Consider the following 25,324-nt stretch of genomic DNA (forward strand, 5'->3'; position numbering starts at 1 on the left):
CAGTAGAAAGTTTATGAATCAGTTGAAACTATAAAAATGCAGACACAAAATGTCTACAATGTATCCACTCAGGGAACCAATACTAACACATCTGGAATATTTTTCAAGAGTTTTCTTTATGTATTTTTTAGAATAACTGAATTCATATTATATGTTTTTTTAATTTTGCTTTGGATACAGTGTTATTTAAAACTATAGGAGACATGCTTAATAAATTTAATTTTAAAGATTGTATAATCTGTTATTGATATGTTATGATTTAATTACTTATTACCATATTAAAGGAAAGTTTAAATGTTTTCCTTATTAAAGGTAATCCTAAATTGAATATATTTGACTTTAATATTTGTCTACCTTTCAGATTATTACCTTAGAATAAATTACCCCAGCAGTGGAATTGCACTGTCAGTAAGTATGAGAAATAATACCATTCTTGTTAATATTGTCAAAATTCCCTTTAGATAAGTTTCTGTTTGACTCTCACTAGCAGTAGCTGAGCTAATGAGCTCTATCCGTTATCCTCGTTTCTTTAATGTTTGTTACTTTAGCACTGAAATCATCTCATTTGAAATTGGATTTTTTTTTTAATAATTAAGAAGTTGATATCTTTCGAATGTATACTAACCAATTACAATTCATTTTATGTTGTGGTTTATTGGTTCATGGGCTTTGTTTAAAAGATGACCTTGCTTATGTCGAATAAATGGGTAATTAATTTGGACAAACACTTCCACTAAGAACAGCTAGAAAATATGGCAAAATATTTGTTAGATACCATGGAAGAGCCAATAACTCAGTGAAGCACTGGGCCAGGGTGAGGGGAGAAGTGAAGGCAGGCAGGTGGCCGTGGATTTAAGAGTCTTTATCTCAGGAGTTGTTTGCTGGTGTCAGAGGGAACAGCTGAGAGGCTGAGCTGCAATTTGGGCAGCTTCAAGGGGACAGAGGATTCAAGACTCACCAAGAGGAAAGATGACTGGCGAATCTAGGCCTCACTTTTGATTGGGACCCTGAAGAGCTGCTCCCAGGTAGTGAAGTATAAGTTGGTGGGCCTTACCAGAGACTGCAGCTCAGCTGGGAATCACCTTGGTTATTCACATTGGATTAGGGTCATCTTCAGGTGCCAGTGTCTCCAGGCCCCTTGCAAAAACAAATTAAATCCTCTCTAGGGAAAGATAATGTCATAGTAGATCTGACCTTACTTCTACAGGCAATTTTCCAAACATGATGTCTATATCTGACACTTCTTTTATATCCCTTGAAATCTTCCCAGTCCTCACTCTTACTTTAGCCACTGTTACCCACTGTTAGCACGTAGTACATGCTACTGTAGAAAAGACTCCATTTGATATTTGATAAATAATTTGTGGTATAATCATACAATGAAATTTTCTTCTGCAACGAAAATAAACAGTTCTACATGCAAAAACATGAATGGCTGCATGCGGTGGCTCACGTCTATAATCCCAGCACTTTGGGGTCCTGAGGCAGGTGGATCACTTCAGCCCATGAATTTGAGATGAGCCTGGGCAACATGGTGAAACCTTATCTCTACCAAAAATACAAAAGTTAGCTGGGCATGGTGATACGTGCCTGTAGGACCAGTTACTCAGGAGGCTGAGGTGGGAGGATGACTTGAGCCCAGGAGGTCAAGGCTGCAGTGAGCCACCTTGAACTCCAGCTTGGGTGACACAGCAGGAACTTGTCTCAATAAATAAATAAATAGATCTTACAATCTTAATATTGAACAAAAGAAGTCAGACATGAAGAATACATATTAAATCATTCTATGTATACAAAGTTCAAAAACAAGCAACCATAAACTCTAACAAAGTAAAGGGAGAAAAATCATATGGTCATTTCAATAAATGCAGAAAAATCATATGATAAAATTCAGTGTTCCTTTGCAAACCTAAAGTAGTGAACATATTCATTAGTGATATACTGAAAGTTTTTCCTTTTAAATTGGATGCCTACTACCGGAGGTTCCTTGACAGTAAAATAAAGAAAGATAAATAAAATATATAAAGATGGCAAGAGAAATAAAATTGCCATTATTTGCAGACAACATGATTATGTGTGTGGAAAACGTAGATGATCTGTTAGAATTAATGAGTGAATTTAGCAAGATTGCTGGATAGACTTGAATATGTAACACACAATTTTAGGTTTATATGTCATCAAGGATTAGACAACAATATTAAAAGTAATACTATTCACAGTGACATCATAAAACGTTAAATATCTAGGGATAAATCTAACAATAGACAAGGTTTCTACACTGGAAACTTGAAAACAGCATTGAGATAAGTTAAAGAAGACAAATAAGCAATGCTACCTACCTTGTCCTTGAATTGGAAGATTGTATATTATTAAGATGCCAGTTTCCTGTGAAATGATTAAACTGATACAATCCCTACTTAGAAATGGCAGCAGTTGTGTGTGCGCATATGTGTAAACTGATAGGATAATTCTAAAATTAATACATTTAGTCCCAAGACACACAGGAAGAAGAATGAAAAATTTGAAGGATTTATACTCTGGATATAAAGATTTATTATTAAACTGGAATAATTAAAAGACTGTGTCATTGGTGCAAGGATAGATAAACAGACCAAATGAACAGAACAGAGAGTAAAGAAATAGGTCCACATGTATACAGTCACTTGATTGGAGAGTAGTGGCAAAAGGACAATAAATAAATGATGCTAGATTAGCTGCATATCCATAAGAAAAAGGTTTAATCTTATCCTCAATTCAAACTCACCACAAAACCAAAACCCAAGTGGGTGATAGATCTAAAGGTGATAAATAAATCAATAAAATATCTAAGGACATAACAGGAGAATATATTTTCAAGAGTAGGGAACATTTTCCTAAATGCCAAAAGTGTTAACCATTGCCCCCAAAAAAAGTAATTATAGGAAGACCATATTAAAACTAAGACACTTAGTATAAGCCAAATGCAAGCCCCTGAGTCACAGAAGATATTTGTTGTGCATATAACTGACAAGGGACCTGTAACAACAACAAAACAACTTATTTTGAGGTGAGTCTCATTCTATTGCCCAGGCTGGAGTGCAGTGGGGCAATCATAGCTCACTGCAACCTCCAACTCTTGGGCTCAAGTGATCCTCCCACTTCAGCCTCCTGTAGTTAAGACTACAGGTGTGCACCACCATGCCTGGTTAATTTTTTTAATTGTTTGTAGAGATGGGACCTTGCTATGTTGCCTAGGCTGGTCTTCAACTCCTAGGCTGAAGTGACTCTCCCACCTTGGCTTCTCAGGCACTGGAATTATAGGTGTGAGCCACTGCACCTGGCCTCAAAATTTTTTTAAATGCCTAAAATCTATTTTTAAAATGACAAACAACACAATAGAAAAAGTGGGCAAGAAATTCTAACAGGAAATTCGCCGAGAGAATATACAAATGATCAAAACACGTATGAAAAAGTAATCATGCTCATTAGTCATCAAGGAAATGCAAATTAAAGCCACAATGAAATTCTGTTATACACCAAATAGAAGGGCTAAAATTAAATAGGATGACAGTAGCAAGCACCTATAAAAATGCAGAGCTCTCATACGCTGCTGGTGAGAATGTCAACTGGTAGAGTCATTTGGAATACCGTTTTCTATTATATATTAAAGCTGAATTTATGCATGCCCTAAATGCCTATAATTCTACTTCTAAGTTTAAACCCAACAGAAATGTATAGAGATGTCAAAAGATGTGTACAAGAATGTTTTATAGGAACATTATCTTTAGTAGACAAATACTAAAAACAAATCAAAATTCCATCAAGATTTTAATGAATAAATAAGCTGTGATATATTCATACAATGGAATACTATTCAGTAATTAGGATGAACTAATTATGGCTGCACACAATACAACACTATAAATCTTGCAAACATGATACTGAGAGAAAGAAGCCAGACACAAGAAATGCATACCATATGATGCCATTGTATAACAAAGTTGAAATGAAGATAAACCTAATCTACGATGTTGGAAGTGAGGACAGCGGTTGCCTTCGGAAATGAGCACAGGGTACCAATAGCAAGGAGATTAAGAGGAGCATATGGGGTTTGGGATTGTTCTAACTGTTGGTCTGGGTTCTAATTTCATGATACGTGCCTTTGTGATAATCCTTCCTGCTGTGTACTAATGTAATATACTTTCTGAGTATATTATATAAACAGTACAGTATATTCTGTTTTTCATTCAAGGTATTCCTAGGACAGAAAACAAATAAGTCAGTTACAGGTTTATGGAATTAAACATTCAAGGGTAGAAGCAGCTTCAAGCTCACTCTGATCTTGTTACTAAGAAATCTTCATTAAATGTGCAAGTGTAACACTGGCAGCAATGTTAAGACGCTGACCCAGGGTTTGGCCAAGTGCCTTAAATTTATTCAGTTGGTTTCCCATCTTGGCCGTCCTTCATCACATCTTCACTTGTTATACTCCATGGGTAATCTCATCCTAGCCAGTGGTGTTAACTACTGCCTCTGTGTTTAGGCCTGTACACCAAGCATAAATTGAACAATTATAATACTTCCCTCAGTCCCATCTAGTCAAGGGTGATGTTTTTGTTTCTATGGGGAATAATTTGTTGTATTTCACATAGAATTGCATAACAGATATTGTTTGGTTTATGTATGGTCTCAAGGATTGTAATTTGGTTACAATTAGTTAGCTATTAACTGATGATTACTGATCAATGAGCTATACCACCTTCTCCCAGCATGGATTATAGCTATTCCTGCCATCCCTTAAGAATCATTCTTCTAAGCCAACTAATGCCCAAACCATCTTTCCAAGGATGTTTGTCTAGCAAACAGCCAGGCTGTGTGGAAATATCTCTCTGGAGCAGAGGGCAGACTTGTTTTCTGTGCAGTGTGATAAAGATGATGTCTCCTTTGGGGAAAAGGCAAGTAGGTTTACTTACAGGCCGCTTACAAAAGATGGCGGTTTCCTGAGCTTGGGGTTCTTTGGCTGCGATGTATGCACAGCTTCACTTGCTTACCTCTTCACTACCCTATGGAAATTGCTGGGTGAGGGGACTGAAACAAGCACAAAACTCATGCTGCCTGCTGTGCTGTGAGCAAAAAAAAAAGTTGTTTATGACCTGGGAGTCTTGTCTCTCCTGCCAGCATCCGTGAAAATGTAGTAGGCTAACCTGTTTGTCTGCAAGGAGAGTAAAATTTCAGACCTTTTGTCATTCTTGAAAGAGATATACTTGGCTTCATCTAGTGTTGCCACTATGTTTGCAATACAGCCCCAAACCTAGATTCTGAGTTTAACAGTATCCTAGGTAAGTACCAAGATATTATAGGCCTAAATTTCATAAGTTGGACAGTGACCAAACAGCCCTCTTCATTCCCCCTCTGCCTAGGGCATGGGCTTCACACTACTACCTCCCAAGTGGTCAAGGAGCCTCAGCCTCGATTTGGGGCAAAGAGTCTTGGCCTGTGTTTTTCTGCAGGAGAATAGTCCCTGGAGAGGAGGTTGTGCCAGTTCCCAAACACAGACCAGTGTAACTCAAAATGAAATATTCAATGGCTGATAAGTGATTTGTGTTGATGGTACTCCCAAAATGGGTAGAATAATAACTCAGCATGGAGTTCTCTTCCATGCACTTCAAGAAATGTTCTTGATCAGCTTCCAACATTGAAGAATGAGGTGTCTCCATTTCCTCTTCCCTATAATCCTCATAGTCTCTGACCTTATTTTTTTTTCCCCTCTTTGAGACATTTATTGTTCCTGGAGAAAGCAATATTTTTTTATTTCTAAATCTGTCTTCTATTAAACTAGGGAGTTCTATAAATCAGTAATAACCTTTTAGATATCAACCTCTTCATAATTATGTCCTCCTCTGACCCTATTTTTTAAACAATCTTTCTCTTTAGGCTTTCATCTAGTCTCTTACACCGAGAAGTGTTACTGTCCAACCATGCATCCTACTCACCACCCTTCGTTTCTGTTCTCATACAACATTCTCACTTCCTTGCCATGTGACCTTGAGTAGCAGAGTCTGGAGACACTGGGGTACATTTGAAAAAAAATTAAAGAAAGTTTTTTTGACTTATTTTCCATTCATATTTGTATTTCTAATCCAGCGTGTTCTTCTGACATTTAGAACCATCTATTCAGCTGTATGATGGACACCTTCCCTTGGGTGCCCTCAGGAATCTAAAGCTCAAATGCTGGAGATGCAGCTCCCCGTGTTCACACTCAACACACTCCTCCTCCTTTTGTGGACTCTAAACCAGTGATTGACATTCAGGCCTATTCAAAATAGATTGTGTGTCAGCTCTCACTGAAAGAGGGTGATTAGAAATGCTAATGTCAAGTTCCCTTTGAATCTTCTGAGTGCAAAACACTTGGCTTTCAGAACTTTGTCTTAATGAATGAAAATGAAAGACACACAGTGAATATTTTTCCACTTGGAAGGATTTATGTGTATTTTATTTACCTCAAGTTGCAACTAACAATTTTGATGGTTCTTATTGTAACTCTCCTCAGTGACTATAGTATAAGACAACTTCAATGTTTAGAGGGGAAGAAAAGATTTGCAGTAAGAAACATTGTGTTCACTGCTTCTTACCCCTACTTGTGACTTATACTTAACAACATTAAAAGTTATGTATATTTGCAGGTTTCAGGCAAGGAATAGACTCTATTAGGAATTCCATCCAAAAATATATTAAGAAGTATTTGTACTCATTTGAGTTCTTTCTGTGGATTCTTATTTTGAATATAATTAACATAGTGCAAGCTGAGAGACCTGCTTGGCATTACTAACAGTGGCTGATGGGCATTGTCATTGGTTCTTGATAAGATAATTGTTTTAATAAAAAATTGTTTTAAGAAATAAAGATGCAAAAAAGGCAACTATTTTGCTAACAAAATGTTGTGAATTTTAAAATGTCATATTAAGGTGTGCTGGCCTCAATGGAAGAGTAATAAAACAGCACGAAGCTTAGGGATACATTAGTCAGAAACTCCTTTGACCTTGCCCTTCAGGAACAAACTCATGTCACAGGAAAAAAGAGCAAAAGGAATCAAATAAAAGCCAAGTAAATTAGTCAAATTTTGGTGTTTTTCCTCTTTCCTACTGCTAGAAAAACCACCCTTAAAATTTTGCTAAAATGTCATTAAATAACAGTTGATACCTCTAAGGGAGGAGACCACCCCTCATATTGTCTTATGTCCAATTTCTGCCTCCAAAGAAAGAAGAAGTAAAAACTAAAAGGCAGAAATCAAACCCACAGGCAGACAGCCTGGCGCCATGCCCTGGGCCTGGTTAAAGATTGACCCCTGACCTAACTGGTTATGTTATCTATAGATTCCAGACATTGTATGGAAAAGCACTGTGAAAATCCCTGTCCTGTCCTGTTCTGTTCTGTTCTGTTCTGATTACTGGTGCATGCAGCCCCCAGTCAGTTACCCCCTGCTTGCTCAATTGATCACGACCCTCTCACATGGACCCCATTAGAGTTATAAGTCCTTAAAAGGAACAGGAATTGCTCACTCGGGGAGCTCAGTTTTTGGAGACGTGAGTCTTGCCAAAGCTCCCGGCCGAATAAAGCCCTTCCTTCTTTAACTTGGTGTCTGAGGGGTTTTGTCTGCCACTTGTCCTGCTTCTCCTTTACCTACACTGAGATTTTTTTGCTGCACAGACCTTCAAGCTTGAGAATTTTATAACAGTATTGGAATAAAAACACAAAAGATATGCCTTGATGTCATTCTCAACACCAGAGCACCATCTATTACATTGCTCTCCTGTCTTGTGTCTTATTCTCCAGTATTAAATCCCTTCATTTTTCTCTATGTAATCACTGAAGTGGTCTTTCTAAATGCAAAATTTACTATATCACTTCTCTACTTATAAATTGCAGTGGCTCTTGATTAGTCATAAGTTAAAGAGCAACTTCTCAGTATGTCATTCAAAGTCATTCACAAGCTAGGCCTAACCTATTTCCAGCCTCATCTCTTGACCCCACCTCCCCCAACACCCTGGCTTCACCATATCCCAGTTATGCTTTAGTGCCCAGCCTTCCCCGAACCTCCACACCCCCCTTGTCAGTTTCGCGCCCCTGTGCTTTCTGGGCCTGGGCTCTGACCTCTCTTCCTCACTACAGACTATCTATCGCTGAAGATCCTCTAAGGTTCAGCTCAAATATTACCTCTCAGCCAGGCAGTCCCTCTCACCCCCAAGGAAGAGTAAATTGCTCTGTCTCTTTGCCTGCCTTGAAACATTGCATTTCCACTAGTGGGGTATACACATCACATAACATTGTTGAAATCTGTGAGTTGTCTGTACTATGATTTGTCTGTCTCCTGGTATCTCTTAGAGGGAATTTTTGTTTCCTGCTCACAAGGTGTAAATTTGTATTTATATAAAAATTGTGATCAAGTATCTTAATAGCTCTTATTGAATATTACCAGACAGAGTTATTCAATCATTGTTCTCTCATTTATTAGGTCTATAATTTGGGCAAATTTCTTTATTTTTCTGAGTATCATGCTTTTTCATCCTTATAAATAGAAATGCCAAGATAAATGGGCAAATGGGTGAATCTATTGGGCCTGGGACTCGAGTAGGAATGACACTTTATGACTTCCAAGGTTAGGTCATAAACAGTCAGGGTTTCCTCTTTTCCCTGTCTCTGAGGACACATGCCTTGGAAGCCCTTAGGTGACATGTAAAAGATCAGTTACCCTGAAGCATGCTAGAGAGACCACATGGGAAGGCCACATAAAGATAGTGATATCCAAGAAGCTCTAGTTACTACAACCTCCAACTGTTTGAATTTTCCAAGTATAACCCACCAATAATATGAATGAGTGAGCCCTTAAGTTATTCCAGTTCTAACTTTTGAGTAACCCTAGTCGACATGGAATAAAGCGAGAGTGAACAGTCTCTTTGGCAGAAGTTCTGCCAAGTTGCAGATTCATGAGCAGAATGAACATTGTTATAGAGCACTAAGTGTTGTGATTTTTAATACAATCCTCCAAAATTATTATTGCATATGAGTTTTATAATTGAGAGCACTTAGTATGCTTCTTTAATTTTGAAATTCTTGGTTTAAAATTATATGATACTGGTAGACAATTTCCAGAATTTCGGCATAATAACCTACATGTACCCTCTCCCTAGTGAAACAACCTAATTGGTGAAACTGAGAAAAGAAACCCAAACATTTTAAATCTTTGGAACTTGTTCTATGGGCATACAGCATGAAAATAGACATTCATTTAAGAAAATCTACTAAATTTTGCTAAGAACAGTGAGATTTGAGCTACTTCCTGTTCTTTCTTTCCCCATCCAGCTCAGCAAAATGATAGCTTCACTCTGCATAGACGCAGTCAAGAACAAAGCTCTTTCCAATCAGCCAAGAACATAGGCCGTGTATGACTGTTCCAAATAAAGTCAGTCCCTTAAGTATCTCCATGAGAAGTATCTCTATGAGAAGGGCAAGCTACCAGCTCAGTGCTACAAAGGCTCTATTTGAGGCAAGAACAATGAGAAGTCTGGGGCTTCCTTTCTCTACCCAGCTCCTACTCATACCCCAGTTATGGCAGGCCAAGAATACTGGGGCCCCAACTGCCCTCACCTGTAGCTCAGAGAGTCAAAGGTTCCTCACAAAGGGAGGCAAGTTGAGAAGACCAGAGGCTGCTGCCCCAACCCAGTGCCCTGCCTGCGAAGCAGGGGTGCCACTCAGAGAAGTAAGCCACTATCCTTATCCCCACCTCCAGAGCAGCGACACAACAGTTTTGTCCAGCTGGATATGTTGGTCCTAAGAGGAGAAAGCTTGAAAACTCCACTTAAGGGACTGACTTTATTTGGAACCGAAAGTAGGGGAAAGTCAAGCTTAAGGGCTTTCTGGGAAACAGTGGAGGTAAGCAGTGATTGTAAATAATTAAGAGAGGGCTGGTAGTTCCATGACAGGAGCAAGCTGCACTACAAACAAGGTGGAACTTTGGCAGAGAAAACCAGGAAACAGACAGTTAAAAAGAGCCCTCCTGTGGTTGGAACAAACCTCAACAGTGGCCTCAAAGATAGGAAGCAATTTAGGCCCAAGGGCATTATCAAAAACGATGGAATAATCAGCTAGCAATTGATGGAAGCTAGAATAATAGCTACATATAATACTGAGACAAGCAGACAGCTTAACAGAATGACTCGGAAGGAGAAAGTCAAAAACAGCCCTGCTAAATTCACCATTATCCCAGGTGACTATGCACATGGCCAAGGTCACATCCTCCGAAGAGCGACATGAGAAATTGCACAGTACAAAAAAATTAAAAAATAGACTGTCTTAAATAGTTCAACAAAGCCACTAACCACATTAAAAAAAAAGAAACTCTACTGGGGTGTGTGTGTGTGTCTGACTATTCACTGTTACTACAATAGTGTATCTAAAATGACATTTTTAACCAAAAAATCACAAGATTTGCAAAAGCAAAAAAGGAAATCAATCTATATACAAGAAAAAAAGCAGGCAACACCAACTGCCTTTGAGAGAGTTCTGTTTTCAAATTTAGCAGACAAAGACTTCAAAGAAGCTATTATAAATGTGCTCAAAGAGGATGGGTGTGATGGCTCATGTCGAATCCCAGCACTTTGGGAGGCCAAGGCAGTTGGATCATAAGGTCAGGAGTTTGAGACCAGCCTGACCAAAATGGTGAAAACCCGTCCCTACTAAAAATACAAAAATATTAGCCAGGCGTGGTGGCGCGTGCCTGTAATCCCAATTACTTGGGAGGCTGAGGCAGGAGAATTGCTGAAACCCAGGAAGCAGAGGTTGCAGTGAGTCAAGATCATGACACTTCATTCCAGCCTGGGCGACAGAGCAAGACTCCATCTCAAAAAAAAAAAAAGTGCTCAAAGAAATAAGGTAAAAAAACTAAAGGAGTAAAGGGAAAGGAAAAGGTAAAATAAAAATGAAAAAGTAAAGGAGGGCATAATGACAATGTCTCATGACTGTGAAATAGAAAATATCATTTCTATATCTCACAAGAATAAAGTTAGTATAAATCCAAAGGACATTCTGACAAGTTAAGATACATGTGGTAAGCCTGGCATGCATAAAATAACTAAATATATAATAAAAAGGAACTAAAAGTTGCATAGGTTCATTAAAGGAAATAAAAGTCACACTAGAAAATATTTACTTAATGCAAAAAAAGTGATAAATGAGAAAAAGTAGAACAAAAATGACACGAGAAATATAGAAAACAAAAGAAAAATAAAATGTCAGGCATAAATTCAATTTTAGCAATAATAAAAATAAATGTGAAAGGATTAACTATGCTAATCAAAAGTCATAGATTGACAGTCCAGATATAGAGAGATCTCTCTTAGTTCATATGGGATACTATTACAAAATACCATAGACTGGGTGGCTTATAAACAACAGAAATTTCTCACAATTTTGGAGGCTTGATAGTCCAGGATGAAGCTGCCAAGAGATATAGTGTCTGGTGAGGGCTTGCTTCTTTATAGACAGCTGTCTTCTCATCATAACCTCATGTGATGAAAGGGAGAAGGAGTCTTTCTTCAGCCTCTTTATGAAAGAGTAATAATCCCATTTATGAAGGCTTTACCCACGTAACATAATCACCTCCCAAAGACCCCAATTACTAATACTACTGCCTTGGGGGGTTAGGATTTCAACATAAGAATTCGTGAGGGGACAAAAACATTCAGATTATAGAAAAATCCACCTTTATGTTTGCCACAGGAAACACATTTCAGATTCAAAGATGCAATTAGGTTAAAAGTAAAAGAATGGAATAAGATATAAGATACAAACAGCAGCCATAAGAAAGTTGGAGTAGCTATACTAATATCAGAAAAATATACTTTAGGCCAGTGGTGGCTCATGCCCGTAATCCCAGCACTTTGGGAGGCCAAGGAGGGCAGATCACTTAAGGCCAGGAGTTTGAAACTAGCCTGGCCAACATGGTGAAACCTTGTCTCTACTTAAAATACAAAAAATTAGCTGGTCATGGTGGTGTGCACCTGCAGTCTCAGCTACTCTGGAGGCTGAAGCTGGAGAATCACTTGAACCTACGAAGCGGAGGTTGTAGAGAGCGGCGATGGCACAACTGTACTCCAGCCTGGATGACAGAGCGAGACTGTCTCAAAAAAGAAAAAGAAAAAGGAAGGAAGGAAAGAAGGAGAGAGAGAGAAAGAAAGGAAGGAAGGAAGGAAGGAAAAGGAAGAGAAAGAAAGAAAGAAAGAAAGAAAGAAAGAAAGAAAGAAAGAAAGAAAGAAAGAAAGAAAGAAAGAAAGAAAGAAAGAAAGAAAGAAAGAAAGAAAGAAAGAAAGGAAGAGAAAGAAAGAAAGAAAGAAAAAAACTGTAAACAAAAATCTTACTAGGGATAAAGGGGACAATTTATAATGAAAAACGAAGCAATCGATAAGGAAGATATCACAGTTATAAGCATACATACACATAAAAATAGAGTCCACCAAAATACGTAAAACAAAAATGACAAAATTGATAGGAGAAAAAATAAATAATTATACTTGGAGACCTTAATAACCAATTTTTAATAATGAATAAAACAAGTAGACAAAAGATTGACAAGAAAATGGAAGACTTCAAGTCTAGTTAACTAGATCAAACATCTATAGAATGCTCTGTCCAACTACAGCAGAATACACATTTTTTTGAGTACACATAAAATAGACTATATGCTAGGTCATAAAACAAGCTTCAATAAAAATAAAATGAATGAGGTAAATTAAAGTATGTTTTGTGACCATAATGAAACAAAATTAGAAATTAAGAACAGAAAGAAATTTGAAAACATGTGTGTACACATTAAATGACACAGTCATAAATAATCCATTAAATAAGGAAGAAGTCACAAACGTAATTCAAACATACTTTGAGATGATTGAAAGTTAAGACACATACTAAAACTATGGGATATAGCTACAGTGCTGATTAAAGCAAAATTTATGATGGTAAATGCCTATATTGAAAAGAAAGATCTCAGTTCAGTAACTTAATCTGCCACATTAAGACACTGGAAAAGAAAGAGCAATTTAAATACAATACAAACAAGAAAAGGAAAGAGTAAATATTGAGGTTGAAAATAACTATTTAGAAAATAGAAAAACAATAGAGAAAATAAACCAAACTGAAATAAGTTCACTGAAAAGATCAACAATACTGACAAACCTTTAGTTCAATTGGCTAAGGAAAACAGAGTGAAGATTCAAGTTACTAAAATCAGAAATGAGAGAGGGGACATCACTACCAATCTTACAGAAGCAAAAAGGATTATAAAGAAATATTATTAACAGCAAATTAGATAATTTAGATGATCTGGATAAAGAAAGACACAACTATCGAAACTGTCTCAAGGTGAAAGTAAATCTAAATCGACTTACAACAAGTAAAGAGATTAAACAAATTTAAATTAGTAATTTAAAAATATTCCATAAAGAAAAGCCCAGGATCAAATGACTTCATTGGTCAAGTTTACCAAACATTTAAAGAATCAGTATAAATTCTTCACAAACCTTTCTGAAAAATAGAAGGGAACATTTACAAACTTCATTTATGTCAGTATTGCTTTGAGACTAAAATAGACAAAGACATAAGAGAAAAAAATTACAGACCTATATCTCTGATTAATATATGTACAAAAATTCTCAAGAAAATACTAGTAACCTGAACCCAAGTGATCTATTTTCAAAATTATGCACGAGAGTATGTCTGTGTTTCTCCCCAGAATGCAAAGTTTGCTTAGCATTCAAGAACCAATTGATGCAATGTAGCATATTAATAGGATAAAGAACAAAAATCACATGATCATCTCAGTAGGTTTAGCAAATTCATTTGGGGAAATCCAATACCCTCTCATGATAAAAAGCACTTAACAGGTTAGAAATAGAAGATGGACTTCCCAGACCTGATAAAGGGGCATCTGTGAAAAACCTACAGCCAATGCCATATTTAATTGTGAAGGACTGAATGCTTACCTTCTAAGATCAGGAATAAGACAAAGCTGGATGTCTGCTCTCATCACTTGTTCTCAACATTTTACTGGAGGTTGTAACCAGGACAATTAGGCATCCAGATTGGAAAGGAAGAAAATAGAATGATCTCTATTTGGAGATCATACAGGTCATAGGCATGTAAAATATCCTCAGATATCCATGTAAAAACTATTAGCACCATATGGCCAGGTTATAGAATACAGGTTCTGTATGCGAAAATCAATTGAATTTATAATCTAGAACAATTTGAAAACAAAATAGAGACAACAATTTCATTTATTAATACAATAGCATCAAATAATCAAATACTTAGGAATAAATTTAACAAAAAAGTAAAAGGCTTCTACATTCAATAATGCAAAACATCACTGAAAGAAATGAAAGTCGATCTAAGTAAATGGTAATCCATGTCATACTTATAGATTGGAAGACTTAATATGGTTAAAATGGCAATATTCCCCAATGTTCTCCAAATTGATCTACAGATTCACCACAATCCCTATTAAAATCACAGGTATATTTTTTTTGTATACATTGACAAGCTGATCCTGAAATTCATATGGAAATTTGATGGGCTCACAATAGTTAAAATTATCATAAAAAAGAAGATGGGGATTGGAGAACTCGAACTTCTCAATTTTAACATTCAATAGAAAGCTATAGTAATGAGTACCATATGGTATTAGCATAAGGATAAATCATAAGGATAAGAGGAAAAAATTACAGACCTATATCTCTGATGAATATATGTACACATTTTTCATAATTTTTCCTAAGGATAAATATCAGTGGAATAGAGTTTACAGTTCAGAAATAAACTCTTACATGTATGGTCTTACATTTATGGTCAATTAATTTTCAACAAGGATGCCAAGACAATTAAATGGGGGAAAGAATAATCTTTTTCACAAATCTTTTTGTAACAACCAGGTATCTACATGTAAAAGAATAAAGCTTTCCCTCTTCCTCACACCATATAAAAATATTAACTCAAAATGGATCATAGATTCAAAACTGTAAAAAACAAAAGTATAAAACTCTTAGAAGAATATATAGAGGTAAATGTTTATAATCTTGGCTTAGGCAAAGCCTTCTTCAATATGACAAGGAAAATACAAGTAACAAGAAAAAATACATTGAACTTTACTATAATATAATTGGAAACTTCTGTGCTTCAAAAGATGTTATCAAGAAAGTGAAAACATAATCCAAAGAATGAGATACAATATTTGCAAGCCATGTATTGAATAACAGACCTATATTTGTAATATATAAAGAACTACTAAATTCAACAATAAAAAGACAATCCAATTAAAAATGGACACAGAGTTTAAATATGTCTTTAAAGAAGACATACAAATGTCCACTAAGCACATGAAAAGATTCTGAATATAATTAGCCATAAGGGAAATGCAAACAAAAACCACAGTGAGATACGACTTCACACTCACTGGGATGGCTACGATTTAAAAGAGGTAATATTTGTTGGTGAAGATGTGGGGAAATAGAAACCCTCATAGATTGCCGATGGGAGTGTTAAATGGTGCAGCTCCTTGGGAAGACAGTCTAGCAGTTTCTCAAAAGGCTAAACATATAGTATATGACCCAGCAATTTCACTTTTAGGTATATACCTAAGACAAATGAAACCACATATTCCTATGAAACCTTGTAAAGAGATATTTATGCTTTTCCAGGATTAATTGGCTATTTTTATATTCCATTTTCATCTCTGCTATTGGCTTATTATTTCCACATCTTCTAAAATATTTTAGCGGTTGCTTTAGAGCTTGAATGTATATTCTTAACTTACCATAATCTGCTTTCAAATTACATTAAACAACTTCAGATATAGTGTAAAAACCTTACAAATCTTTCATTTCCTCTCTTCCATTCATTATGTTATATTTGTCAAACTTTTAAATTTTACATGTGTAATAAAACCATGTTTTATTATTATTTTTGTTTAAATAACAAAAATATATTCTGTTTGTATTTAACCTTGTTTTTGCCATTTAAAGCACTTTTTATTCATTTGTCTAGTTTCACGTTTTGATTTGCATTATATTTACTTGGTCTTAAGAGCTTTCTTTTTTTTTTTTTTTTTTTTTTGAGACGGAGTCTTGCTCTGTCGCCCAGCCTGGAGTACAGTGGTGCGATCTCGGCTCACTGCAAGCTCCGCCTCCCGGGTTCACACCATTCTCCTGCCTCAGCCTCCCGAGTAGTTGGGACTACAGGCACCCTCCACTGCGCCTGGTTAATTTTTATTTTGTATTTGTAGTGGAGATGGGGTTTCACCGTTGTCTCGATCTCCTGACCTCGTGATCCGCCCACCTCGGCCTCCCAAAGTGCTTAGTGTGAGCCACTAAGGATTACAGGTGTGAGCCACTGCGCCTGGCCAAGAGCTTCTTTTAACATTTCATCGCTGCATATTGTTTTCCTGAACATTTTTTTATTTATCTTCCTTATTGAAATACATTTTCACTGTATTTAGAATTTTAGATTGATGGATTTCTTTTTTCTTTTCTTTTTTTTTTTTTTTTTTTTTGAGACAGAGTCTCGCTCTTGTCACTCAGGCTGGAGTGCACAATCTCCGCTCACTGCAACCTCCACCTCCCAGGTTCAAGCAATTCTCCTGCCTCAGCCTCCTGAGTAGCTGGGATTACAGGTGCCTGCCACCACGCCCAGCTAATTTTTGTATTTTTAGTAGAGATGGGGGGGTTTCACCACGTTGGCCAGGCTGGTCTCAAACTCCTGACCTCAGGTGATCCGCCCAGCTCGGCCTCCCAAAGTGCTGGGATTACAGGCATGAACCACCAGGCCTGGCCCGTTGTATTTTTTTTTTAACTTCATTATTTTAAAGGTGTCAATCCATTGTTTTCTGGATTACATATTTTTAAGAAATTTGTCATCCTTATCTTGTTCTGTATGTAGTGTGCCTTTTCTCTGGGTGCCTTTGGTATTTACTCTATCTTTGGTTTTCAGAAATTTGACTATGATGTATTTGAATGTGTATGTGTGTATTTGTTTGTGTGTATGTGTTTGTGTGTATCTGAATGTTAATTGGTGTTCTCTGAGTCTATTAAATTTATGGATTTTCTTCATTTGGAAAATAATTGGCCATTGTTTTCTAAAGTATTCTGCCATGTTTTCTTCTCCTTTGGGGACGCAGATTACGTACATGTATGTTAGACAGCTTGATATTGTCACACAAATGTTAGATACTTTGTTCTGTTTTTCACTCACTTTTCATTTTTTCATTTTGTATCTTAGTTTGAATAATTTATATTGACCTAGTTTGCTCAGTGATTCTTTCCTCAAATTTGGCCAGTCTGCTAATCCATTAAAGGATTTCTTTATGTTTTATATTGTATGCGTCCTTTTATTTCTATTTCTACTATTTGTATCAAAACTTTTATAGTTTCTATTGATCTTCTGAAAATGCCCATCCCTTCTCTGTGTTGTTTGGATTTTTTTTGTTTGTTTGTTTGTTTGTTTGTTTTTGCTAGATCCTTTAGCACATAATTCGTAGTAAATTGAAAGTTCCATGTGATAGTTTTGTGGTTCTAACTTTGCCAATTCCCTTTTCTCTTAACAATGAGTTGTTTTTGTTTGCATTTATTGTGTCTCATAATACTTGAGTGATTTTATAACATCATGTGTAGAAGAGAAAAAAACAAAAATAAATAGTATTTACCCTGCAATGGGCTTACCTATGCTTCAAGTCACTAGATCCATATATCCATGCTTATTTTACTTTCAACAAATGTTTCAGAGTAACTCAATGAGAGAAAATAGCATCAAAAATGGTACTGGAGTAATTGGACATCAATTTTTTTGCATAAAAAGAAGGAAGAAAGAAAAGGAAAAATTAAAGAAAAGAAAAAAAGTAGAACTGAATTTTTATCTTGTAATACATACAAAAAAAAATTAACCCAAAATAGATCATAAACCTAAACGTATGAGATAAAATTTTAAAACTTTAAGAATTAAGTATATGATACACCATGGAATACTATGAAGCCATAAAAATGGATGTCCTTTGTAGGGACATGGATGAAGCTGGAAACCATCATTCTCAGCAAACTACCGCAAGGACAAAAAACCAAACACCGCATGTTCTCACTCATAGGTGGGAAGTGAACAATGAGAACACTTGGACACAGGAAGGGGAACATCACAAACTAGGGCCTGTTGTGGGGTGGGGGAAGGGGGGAGGGATAGCATTAGGAGATATATCTAATATAAATGACGAGTTAATGGGTGCAGCACACCAACATGGCACATGTATACATATGTAACAAACCTGCACGTTGTGCACATGTGCCCTAGAACTTAAAGTATAATAAAAAAATTTAAAAAGAAAAGAATTAAGTATATGAGAAAAATCTTTGGAACCTTAAGCTAGGCAAATATTTTAGAGCATTAAGCACAAACTATAAAAAGAAAAAACTAATAGACCAGACATTAACAAAAATTTAAGTTATGCTTTTTAAAAGACATTGTTAATAAAATAAAGAGACAAGCCACAGATTGGAAGAAAATGCTTTTTAAAAAAAAATTGTATTCCTAACGTATAAAGCACATTCAAAATCTAATAATGAGAGACAAACAATCCAATTTAAAAACAGGCAAAAGACTAGGACACGTCACAAAAGAATGTATATGAATGGCAAGTAAGCCCATGGAAAGATTCCCAACGTCATTAGATTGTTCACAATATTGAATTTTAGAAATTTTTGAAAATACTTCATCATAAGATATCTGTGGCAAAGCTCATGTGTGTGTTACATAAATATTTTCATTGTCTCTCTCCATGCCATTATAAATTAGTGTAAAGATTCTTCTATATGTTAAAGGTCATTTTTGTAATAGAAATTGCCTTGCTGATATCATATTCTACTTTGTGTAGATCTGGATCATTAGGTGTTGAGAATCTTTCCATGAGCTTACTTGCCATTCATATATCCTCTTACATTAGATTCATTTGGGAAATACAAATTAAAACACAACAATCTACTGGTTTGGCTAAAATGAAAACTATTTTCAATATTGACTGCTGGCAAGAATAAGACAGAGTATTTGCTAGCACAATAGGGTGACTATATTAAAAAATAATTTAATTGTACATTTAAAAATAACTAAAAGAACATAACTGGATTTTTGTAACACAAAGATAAATGCTTGAAGTGATGAATATGCCATTTACCTTGATGTGATTATTATACATTGCATGCCTGTATCAAAATATCTCACATTACCCATAAATATAAAGACCTGCTATGTACATACAAAAATTAAGAATTAACAACAACCAAAAAACCACACCAAGAGAAGGAACTCATATTTTGTTTTTCAGTAGTCAAACTAGGACAGACAGTTTGGAAAACAATTTGGCAGTTCCTTATAAAGTTACACATGCAGTTAATATGTGACCCACTAATCTTTATTCTAGGTATTTGAAAACACGTTCTAGAAATGAAAACACATGTCTACACAAAACCCTGTATACGAATGTTTATTTTAGCTTTATTCATAATAGTCCCAAACTGGAAACAACCCAAACAATTATCAAGTGGTGAATGTATAAACAATTTGAGTTACAACCAGCGTGTGCTTAGTAATAAAAATAAAGGAACTACTGATACGTGCATCAACAAGAATACATTTCAAAACCATCAAGCTAATGGAAGACACGAAATGCTACATATTCTATGATTCAAACTGTATTATCATATGTACATGACATTCTGGAAAAGGCACAATTATAGGGACACATATCAAGTCAGTGGTTTCTAGGAGCTGGGATAGGAGAAGAGGACTGATGGCAAAAAGGGCATGAGGAGTTTTTAGGTATGATAAAAATATTCTGTAAATTGATTATGAGAGCAGTTACATGATGAAAACTTCATTTAGAAGCTATTTTAAAATACATTTTATTTTTAGAGCAATTTTACAGCAAAATTGTAAAGATAATACAGAGACTTCCCACATACTCTGCATGCAATTCTTCCTGTTAACATCCTACATGAGTCATTTCATGTGTTACAATTAGTGAACTAATACTGATAAATAAGATCTATACTTCTTTCACATTTACTTAGTTTTTATGTAATGTCTTTTTTTCTGTTCTGGAATTCCACAAAGGGTATCACATCACATTTAGTTGTCACACCTTCTTAGGCTTCTCTTGGCCTTCAGTCTTTAAAAACAAGTTGACATTTCATTTTTAAGTTTTGAAACTTTTTGAAAATGACTTGTTTTAATAGATAGCATGAGCTTTCAGAAAATTATAACAATGAAAGTAATTAAAATATGATGTTTTAAAATCATGGCATCAGGCCGGGCGCGGTGGCTCAAGCCTGTAATCCCAGCACTTTGGGAGGCCGAGACGGGCGGATCACGAGGTCAGGAGATCGAGACCATCCTGGCTAACACGGTGAAACCCCGTCTCTACTAAAAAATACAAAAAACTAGCCGGGCGAGGTGGCGGGCGCCTGTAGTCCCAGCTACTCGGGAGGCTGAGGCAGGAGAATGGCGTGAACCCGGGAGGCGGAGCTTGCAGTGAGCTGAGATCCGGCCACTGCACTCCAGCCTGGGCGACAGAGCGAGACTCCGTCTCAAAAAAAAAAAAAAAAAAAAAAAAAAAAAAAAAAAAAAAAAAAAAAAATCATGGCATCATAACAATTTAAAAAAAAACTTCACTTTGAATGAGTTGATTTTGTATATTCATTTAAAATAATTATCTGCTTGACAACATGCTACCCACAACCACTTATTTTAAAATATCAGCAAATGCACAATTGGTATTGAAATGTAGAAGTTTTTGAAAACACTTTGGCATATCTGTGGCACAGCTCATATGTATGTTGCATAAACGTTTTCATTGTCTCTCTTCATGCCATTATGAATTGTTGTGACGATTCTTCTATATCTTAAAGGTCATTTTTGTAATAGGAACTACCTTGTTTATATCATATTATACTTTGTGTACTTCTGGATTCAGTTTCTTCACTGCAGCACTTTGCTTTCAGGCCACGAAATGAATGAATTCATGAGTGATACTATTTCTATAACCTTATTCTATGATCCTTATTTATACCTAGTAAAATCGACCACTAATATTGGCTGACAGTTTTTTAAATGAAATATTGCTTTTATCTTAAAAAATAATATTGAGAATATGTCTCTTTTTAGTCATCTTTATGACTCACAAGAAGTTCTTAATTTACTGTTTTTTTCAAAAGAATCCAGTAAATATCATAAACCCGATATATGTCAAAATATCAGCACTACTGCACAATAAAATTCCTAGAATTTGTTTGTTCTAATACTTATTACTTCATATTTTCAGCAATATTTTCTGTTTTCTACATGTATTTGCTGACAAAGATAAGCTTTTGGCTTATTGTATTATAATCGTCATTTATCATTTTAACTATCTTTTTCACTGCAATGGTAAGAATAAACATTAAACCTGAATATGTGGCATTCTGTCTTTTACTATTAAATAAAAACCTTAAATGAGACTTCTAAATCATTATCAGAGCTAAGTGAAATTTTTCAAACTACTCATTGAATTAACTTTGAATTAAACTTTGCTGAAAAACAAATAGAAAAGATTTATCTTCATTCTGGATGCCTAGTTTTAAAGTGTCTTATAAAATGTGATGAATAATACCTTGACATCACTTAGGGAAAAACTATTCAGGGTGTATTTCATTGTTAATGTGCTTGATGAAAATTTGTCCTGGCAAGAGCAGTCTTGTCATTTTGTAACTGTTTGTGTTCTTTATTAGTATTCTCTTCAATATTAATTTTCTTTTCAGGAGTGTCTATAAGTCACTTGTCCATTTGTGACAGTTAATAGAGTTAAAAGCAGATTTTAAAATCCATGAATCCATCCAACGGAGCATATCTAAACTGCACCAGGTTGCAATTCAGACAAAACAAATGGATATGTGTAGAAGCCAAGGGTACTGAGGCATTGTGCTTAGGGAACTGGGGATGAGGCTCTGGAGAATACCTCCTGAGAGAGTTACTGTACAAGAGGTGATGCTTGACTGGTCTTAAAAGAGAAGCGGGAGATAGTATTTAGGTTACAGAGGGAGAAAAAAAAAAAAAAATTTTAATACCTGGAGAGTGTGCCTTGTCAGGAAAGAAGAGATCTGTGCAATGAATTGGAGAAGAAAGTACCTAGTAAAAGACCTATGTCTTAGTCCATTTTGTGATACTGTAACTAAATATCTGAGAGTGACCAATTAATAATAAACATGAATTTATGTCTCATGGTTCTAGAAGCTAGGAAGTCCAAGATCAAGGGGCTAGCATCTTGTGAGGGCCTTCTTGCTGTGTCATTCCACAGTGGAAGGGCAAGAGCCTATGCATGCATGACAGTGAAGGTGCTGAACTTGCCCCTTTATAATGAACCAACTCCTGCAATGACAGCATTAATCCACTCATGAAGTGGAACCCTCATGGCCTAATCACCTCTCATCAGGCCCCACCTCCCAACACTGTTGCATTAGGGATTAATTTTCCAACACATGCTTTTTGGGGAACCATTCAAACCACAGCAACCTACCTACTGGGGACTTTCTACCTGAGATTTATAATTCTGCTTTCACACTGACTTCTCGAATGTATTTAGCAGCTAAAGTTCTGAGGGAAACCAGAACTTTCTGTTGAGAGGACCAGGAAAGGGGTTCCTATGGGCAAATCTCAGATAAGAGAGCACTGGAGAAGGGAGTCCTCTAATTCTGTGTACTAAGTGGGGCGGAGCCCAGACTCATTCCTGAACTGTACCTGTGCAAGACAGAGCCAAGGAGTATAGCAGCAACATTGAAAACTAAACCAACATCAAAGAAGGTGAGAAAGAACTTTCAGTCTAAACACAACTAGGTGAATTGTCTGTGAAAACAAATAATTAACATTCTTCAGAGGATATTAACAGGATTCGGTCTAGACACCATAATTTTGAAAACGTTTAGAATACAAAGTAGTATTACTTGGCCAGAAAAAAAATTATGAAAAGGAACAAAGTAAAAATTTTACATCTAAAAAATATAATGTCTGAAATTAAAGAACTATTTTATTAGCAGAATGGAATTTTAAAAAGGAAAATAATTGGTGAGCTTGACAGCAGATCATAGAAGTTACCAATTTGAAGAATGCAGAGAGAAAAGAATTTTTTAAATCCCTTTTAAAAAGGATTTTTTAAAATCCAAGCCAGCAGTCTTGGGATGTGCTCCAAAAACCTATGGTATCATATCAGAAGAACTAACATTTATGTCTTTGCAGTCCCAGATGAGAGGAGAAAGAGATTGGTGCAAAAAACTATTTAAAGAAATATGTGTAAAACTTCTGAAAGTTAATGAATTACATAAATTTGTAGGCTCGAGAAGCCCAGCTAATCCCTAGTAGGATAAACTCAAAGAACACCATCTCCAGAACTGAGTAGACTGTGAAATGTTAGATGTTTATATTGCAATCCCTAGAAAAACTAAAATAAAATGATGTACAGCCCCAAATCCAATATGTAAATTAAAAAGAAAAACAAAACAAAACAAAAATTTAAATAATTGGCAAAAGGAGTCAAAAAATAAAAAACAGAAGACAATAAATGGTACACTTCCAAACATATCAATAATTACATTCAATTAAAATAGTCTAAACATGCTAATTAAAATTAGGTTGTCAGATTTGACTGAAAAAATGAGCCCCAACTGTATGTTTAGTACAAGAGCCAGTTTAAATGTCACATAAGGTTAGAATAACCAGTAAAGAAATGGAAAAGACATACCATACACATAATAAAAAGAAGCTAAATAGGCTATATATATAATACCAGACAAAGTGGACTTCAGAGCAAGGACCTTTATCAGGGATAAATTGGGATATTACATGATGGCAAAAAGGTTAATTTACAAAGAAGATATAACAATCCTAAATATGTATGCTCTGAACAACATATCTTCAAAATATATAAAGCAAAACCAGATAGAACTGAAAGGAGAAATAGCAAAATCCATAATGATGACTGGTGACTCTTCTTTCAGCAATTGTTACAGCAAGTAGATAGAAAATGAATAAGGGCAGAAAAGACCTGAACAATATGATCAACCAATTTGACCTAATCAATGTAAGTGAATACTGCATCAATAACAGATTAGACATTCTTATTAAGCACGTATGAAACATTTACCAAGCTGGGTGATATACTGAGCCACACTTGGCTCTGGCCTCCTACTAGCATTTCTCCACATTGGGAAGAGGGACCTTTCTTCTCTCTGGACCATGCTCTGGGAATCCAGGGCCTAGGTACCCAGAAGCCCACTTCCAGGGGCCTGGACAGGTCTATCACAGGCCCTTCCCCAAAAGTGTGACACCTTAGGGGTAGGGATCACCAAGGGGTGGTCACTTACGGAGGTGGGAACAGATCTTGGAACTGAAGGCTGTGTTGACCCCACAGGTGCACACCAGGCCTGACTATGAGGGCATGGGCTGGGACAAGAGGAGGGTGGCTACAGCCCAGGGTCTGGTTCTCCTGTGCTGCCAATTCCCATGCAGTCTTAGGCTTCTGAGGAATTCTCAAACTCTAAATTGTATTCAGCTTTCAGATCATTGAGGAGGTACACTTGACAAGACAGGAGAATGAAACACACCTTATTTAAGAGTTAGCTTGGTTTAAAACTTTAAAACATTTAAATGTATATTACGTGAGCCTCCGTTCATACTCATGCCTAGGCCTGGTGACGTGATTCTAAAATCCTACATAAGTAAGTTCCTGCATAAAGTATGTTAAACACGCTGGTCCCTTAGTTTGTCGGTAGGGATAACTGCTTTGTGCAGTGGCTGGTTTGACGGAATTTGCCTCTGCCGTGGGGTTATCGAGAGAAGCTGGATCCTACTGATATTAGCAGTGTCTTGCACTTACTTGCTCTATCCACCTTTAGAAGCAAAAAATGATTTAGGTATTTTTAAATATCTTTTTAAAAAATCCTAGTTCTAAAAGTAAGGCATACCCACTACAGTCAATCTTGAATTTTATAAGCGTATATAGAAAAATATATTTAAATAAGCCCATAAATTTGCAACCCAGATAATGTGAAAATTCAGGTATTTTCTCCTGGGAATTATTTTTATGTGCACATACACATAGATATACATAGCACAAACACATCAACCACTTATTTCCTGATAAAAATTTGTAATGTATCTAGGATCATTGTTTAGATGGGATTTTGCATTCCAATATCTTCACTTGTTCAACATAAATATTTCCTTATGTCATTAT

The sequence above is a fragment of the Theropithecus gelada genome, chromosome 3 (genome assembly GCF_003255815.1).
Source record: "Theropithecus gelada isolate Dixy chromosome 3, Tgel_1.0, whole genome shotgun sequence".
In the NCBI taxonomy this organism is placed as follows: domain Eukaryota; kingdom Metazoa; phylum Chordata; class Mammalia; order Primates; family Cercopithecidae; genus Theropithecus; species Theropithecus gelada.